This window comes from Protopterus annectens, chromosome 5.part0, assembly GCF_019279795.1.
Source record: "Protopterus annectens isolate FY-2018-M chromosome 5.part0, PAN1.0, whole genome shotgun sequence".
Classification (NCBI taxonomy): domain Eukaryota; kingdom Metazoa; phylum Chordata; order Ceratodontiformes; family Protopteridae; genus Protopterus; species Protopterus annectens.
This window is the reverse complement of record NC_056735.1, coordinates 522,081,397-522,087,396: the sequence shown is the minus strand read 5'-3', so window position 1 is coordinate 522,087,396 and position 6,000 is coordinate 522,081,397.

Here is a 6,000-nt window from a genome sequence, read left to right as displayed (position 1 = left end):
CCAGTTGCTGTATGATACTTGCTATGTCCTATATGTAGGCCATGCAGCTATCCATCTTATCAAGAGAACATCAATACCTTGCTGTTCTAATTTATTGGTCAATTTTGTGTGTATGGCTCTGTCAAATCTATATAAATTACATCACAGCACATTTGAATTCATAGCTGTTATATTGTTATAACGCATCATTTTGCAGGTGGTACTAGATCTATTTTCAAGATATGCATGCTGATATATGCTTTCTTGTCCCATCCTTTACAATTCTGATGATAACTTATCCAATATTACCTAAGACTTTTTAAATGGGTCTTAGATATGTGGCACAGATGCAAATATATAATTAATATGTGTAATAGGCTGATACTAGTATAGCACACACAGAGTCACTAAACTAATGTCTTTTGGCTTTTTCCGGTTAGGGATAACCACAGCAGAACTCTGGTCCACTAATGATTGACAGTGGATTTTTACAGTACTGATGTGCCAGCCCGATGCCCAACCTTCAAAGAAGGCACACCCATTCAGTCACGCACCTACCTACATGTCTTTAAGCATCACTCGATCGCGGGGAGTTCATGCAGACTCCACACAGAAGGTGCTCCAGCTGAGAATCGAACTGGAGAACTCTTGCTGTGAGGCGACACCGCTAACTGCTTCACCACCATGGCCTAGTGCACACATAGAGTCACTAATAATACTTATTGATGGTGTGATGAATGATCCCTTGTTTGGCAAGCAGCTTCTGTGGCTCAAAGCACTAAGGTGGGAAGTTTGTATAATATTGCTCAGGGGTTCTAATCCTGAAATGTCCACATATTTATTACTGATTCACTTGCAAAATGTCTGGACATCTCAAGATTAGAACCCCTGAGCATCATTATAGAAACTACCCACCTTAGTGCTTTGAACCACAGAAGGTGCTTGCCAAACAAGGGATCATTCATCACACCATCACCTGCATAAATATGTACTTTGCTGTTCTCAGTTAACTAATGCATACAATGTAAGTTCAAATTGTACATTACTGTCCTGATACTGTGTGGCATACTAACTGTGTGAAATGCTCATACAGCATAGATGATTTAGTGTTATGGCAGTTACAAGGGGACACTGCTGTTTTTCGGGGTGGGGGAAAGCCCATGTTCTACTAGGACACACAATAATTTGACTATCATTTAGCCTCACTTTCTAACATGTCCCTTGAATTATGTATCAGTAATCTGTTGCAGTAGGACTGCATGAATATTCCATGCATGAGGTCTACTGAATACAAATGGTGACATGTTAGTGGAATGGGTGTCTGCAGTCCCATGTGGATGCAATTTCTGACCAAATAACCCAGTGTAATTGTCTGCATAATGTACCCAGTCCATAGCTACAATGACATAACATAACAATCCACTATACTACTGTGTAGGTTATGGACTTACCTTGCAAGTGCAGCAGTTGACACAACTGTAGTTCAGGGCTGACTCTGTCTGATGCGAGTAATACACAGTCAATAATGGATAGGTACAGGATGTGTGATTTGGCTGGCATCAATTTTAATATCTGTATGTGAGTAGGAGTAGAGTGTTAGTCCCTAATGTGCTATGCATTGTCTCTTAGCCAAAGCCAGGGTGTACTGAGCACATCTACATCTGCCTACAGGGACATCAGCAGGGGGTTCCTCCTCTGAGTCCTCCTGTGACTGTGGCTGTGGTGACCTAGGCAGTGTACGGGGGCTGTGTACCCCTTCCCTTTGCTGGTCCTGCTGCAGCTGTTTCTGCAGGATCAGATTGTGTAGTGTGCACATGTGGCTGGAGTATACTGCATGGCTCCACCTGATATTTCGAGCCACGAGAACTGTGACTTCAGAAGCCCAAACACATGGTCTATGAAGTTCCTAGTGTGTGCATGTGCCTCATTATATCAATCTTCTTTGTCTGCATTTCTGATGGGTGTCATCATCCATGGTTCCAGGACATAGACGGCTTCCCCCAGTAAATGGCCTTGTGGGATGTCCCCCCCTAGGAAACATCCAGTACAGCTGTGATGTGTGCAAAATATGGAAGTCATGATAACTGCTAGGGTTGCCAGCACACACATTCATGACAATCCCTGGACATTGCACATGACTTGGCAGTTGATTGAGTGGTATCCCTTGCAGTTAACATAGATTTTACTCTGCTCAGCAGGTGGTGCCTTGATGTGTACATGAGTGCAGTCTATGGCACCCAGTACTTCATGGTAGTGTGCTACATGGCAGAAGTGTTGCATATTGCTGGCCATCACCTCAGGGGCAAGAGGAAAAGATATGTGCTCACTGGCATGTGGGAGCATAGCATCCAGAAACTGATGGAGTATCCTATATGCTGATGCCTTTGACATCCCCATCATGACCCCAGTTGGTCTTTGAAAAGTACCTGTAGCTAGTATCCTAAGGGCTACACACACCTTTGTTTCCAGTGGGATGGGTTCCCCTCTGTTAGCTCTGGCTCTGAGTTGAGGGTGACAGAGCTCACTGCACTCTTGTAATATGTCCCCTTCCACCCTGTAGTGCTCTCCAGCTCATGTAGCTCAGGGAAAGTTACCCTGGATCTGAACCTTCTTCTCATTCTTGGCCTAGGCCTACTGTCAGCAGCAGCACTGACTTCAGCAACTAGCACATACAGATGCAGAATAGCTGCAGCAGCCCCTAGCATTATCCCAGTTAAAATTTTCAAGTCTGTACTCCAGTGGTTCAGAGTATTGAGGGAAAATCAGAATGTAGGGTGTATGCATAATTTATACAGTTCTGTTGTAGGTCCACCATGTGGGATTGGCTAATTATGATGCCGTTCACCTGCCTAGGATGTAACTGATATGATTTAAAGGCCTTCCTTTATTGCACAATGCACAGCTATGAGTTGCATTGCACAGCATAGCTTATAGAAATGTATATATTATTAATTGAATATATCTGGTTTTAATTGATAGCTGCCAACGTTATCACTGTGACTTGGGTGGTCTATTCATGCAAACATGCTAAGCTATGCAAACATGCTAAGCTATGTGGTGTGCCATGCAAACATGCTCGCTGCGCACTAAAAAATCATAAAAGTAACTGGACACCCCCCAATATCATCCATATCCAGTGGGAATATCAACAGCATGTAGGAGCATACATAAAGTGGATATGCGGACATGGTTGCTCCTTTTAGTGATTCAACAAATGCACCTCATTTGCATATATATTCATGCTGATAGCCTGGAAACTACATGGTTCATAGCTGTGTAAGCTGGATAACAGTAAGAATGCACTGTTGTATGGACCCGACACAAGGTTCTACAATACATTTGTGCAAACTACATTATAAATGTTATTTTACAATTTTTTTATTTTTCTTTTAAGCATGTTTGTGCAATGTGGCACATAGATCAAACACACAAAAATCAATAAAAAATATTATTAATTTTACATATTCCCTTCCTTTTTCAGACATCCACAATCTATGTTTTGCACATTTATGTACTTAATCTAACATTTCAGGTGAGTTATGCCCATATTTGTGGACTTTTACATCCCCTTCTGTACATGTAGACTCCTGTATGTGGTAAATTTCCATGTACACTACGGACATGGACACAGAGTCTACACAGATGCCTTTCAGCTTGTTGGATCTCTTCACCTGGCTACTGTGCATAAAAGTCACCTTCTTATGCAAAAATTTGCGATGTTTACTGAATCTAAAAATGTTCACAATAATTTATGCATCACCCCGTGATGCGTACAAGAAAAAAAATTGCGTAAATCACAATTTTTAAAGCTAGTAATGGCCAATCTATTATCAAGAGTTTCAATTCAGGAATGATACAGGTGACAATTACACAGAATATAAAATAAATAATGCACACTATTAAGACAATAACACAGAGCTGAAAAAAAGATTACATATGAGTATTCTGCCAAATGCACTAGCAATGCTGGCACTTCTCCTTCAGAAATGATGCTTTCTATTTTGAGGAGACAACTTTGTGTATATGACATAATTAAATAATCTGATATGCAGTAGCTTAAGACAGCACAGCAAATATTTTCTATTATTTTAAAAAAGGACTTTTTTGAAGTTCTTCTTTCTATGTTACTTAAACATGTTAATTATATAGCAGTGAAAAAATAATGGGAGATCTTGCTTTCCATGCTTTTTTTTAATCACTTCGCTATGTTAAATGGGTATATAATAGAGTGCTTTTAAAAATAAACAACGGAGTCACTATGTTAAACCTGTTTAACATACGGAATTTCTTTACAGCTCTGATGTCCTGTCATACCGTACTGATGCATAGGCGCAATAACACCCGCAGAACTGTACTGTGACAGCTGCATGGAAGGGGGCAAAAGAGAGATTTATATAATGCCACTATAATATGTTATAGTTAAAACTGGGGAAGCACTTCATGATAAAAACAGCATATGATACATTTTCCTTTCCAGTGCAAGTTATGAACTCATTTTAAATGCAAGTTTAAAGATTTAAATACATACAATTTGGCAAATTCCAAGCAGTCAAATTCAGTACATGCATACTTAAGTACAATCCCTAAGCAAAATTTATTCTGCCACAGTTCATATATACAATCTCTTACGACATCACTGAACAGGTGTCAGTGAGTAGTCAGGCATAACTTTTATAAACAATAATATAAGTACCAGAGCCTGAAAAAATATTTAAGAATCAGAGGGAAAGTTTGATGAATAGTGACAATAAACCATGTACCATACAGCAAGGTCTACACATATAGCACTGCATAAACCAGTTGTACTCTTATGTGTTTTTTATAAGAAAGGAAACAGTAACCTAAAGGCCATGGTCCAAAATTGTCCACTAGATGTCACCATGTTACCTGTATGGCCCTATGCCATGCAAGAGCCTTCTGCTTGAGGTGCCAATATATGACTGCTAGCTGGCCATCATTAATCACAGTAGGACTAGAAGTGGGAGCTGCAGTGACAGTAATGGTCACGTCTTCACCAGACCAGTACATAATCATGTACAGAATGCAACATGGAGTAAACATTCTGCACACAGTAGCTGGGTCATACTGAAGGGCACCACAAGACTCATCCAGGCATCTGAAATGGCTTTTCAAAATGCCAAAGACTCTCAAGGATAATATGAGTCTGGGATGGGGCTGTATTAAAGTAATATTCTGCAGCTCCTCTTCAACCAGAGTCATGAGCCATGGCTCCAGAGAATAACCTGCATCACCTGAAAAACAGAACAATAAAGAGGAAAGGATGGTTCCAAAATAAACAAAATCAGTTCAGTATGAAGCAATGCATTGATTTTGAAGAACTAATTAAATGATAAAAATAACAATTTCCACTTACCAACAAGATGACAATTGGGGATCTTACCATGCAAGAAGAGGTGGTAGCGTGAGCTAGGTGCTAGATATGGGAATCAAGTGCACTTCCAGAATGCTGGGCAGAGATATTGGTGATGCACACATGTATCACAACTACCTGGCATCTGATGGATTGGTAGCCTTTCATACTGCAGTGATACTCTCCCTGTGCACTAGATGGGGGTCACAATTATAACATGGGTGCAATCTATCACACCAAGTTCCTCAGGGAAATTTGCACCCCATAAAAGGCACTCATAGTCTGAGCAGTTCTGTGGTGACACTGGGAATTATATTTACTGATCCACATGTAACAGTAGTATGTCCTGGAACTCTTGAAGTATCCTCGACACAGAAACCTAGAAATACCCACCATGTCCCCAGTCTGGATGCAGAAGGTCCCTGTGGCAAGTATATTGAAGACTCTACATACCCTAGCATCCACAAGGATGGAAAGGCCATGCTTTCCCCAATACCCATGTGGGGACCATATATGCTCAACAAGACCCTTACAACATCTCTGTACACTCTGAACCTGTCAAGGATTCCTTGATTATCAAAATATTATGAGTTATTCTGTGTCTGTGTTTTTGCATTCTTGTCTGGTGAGCTCCAACCTGCAGTTCTGGT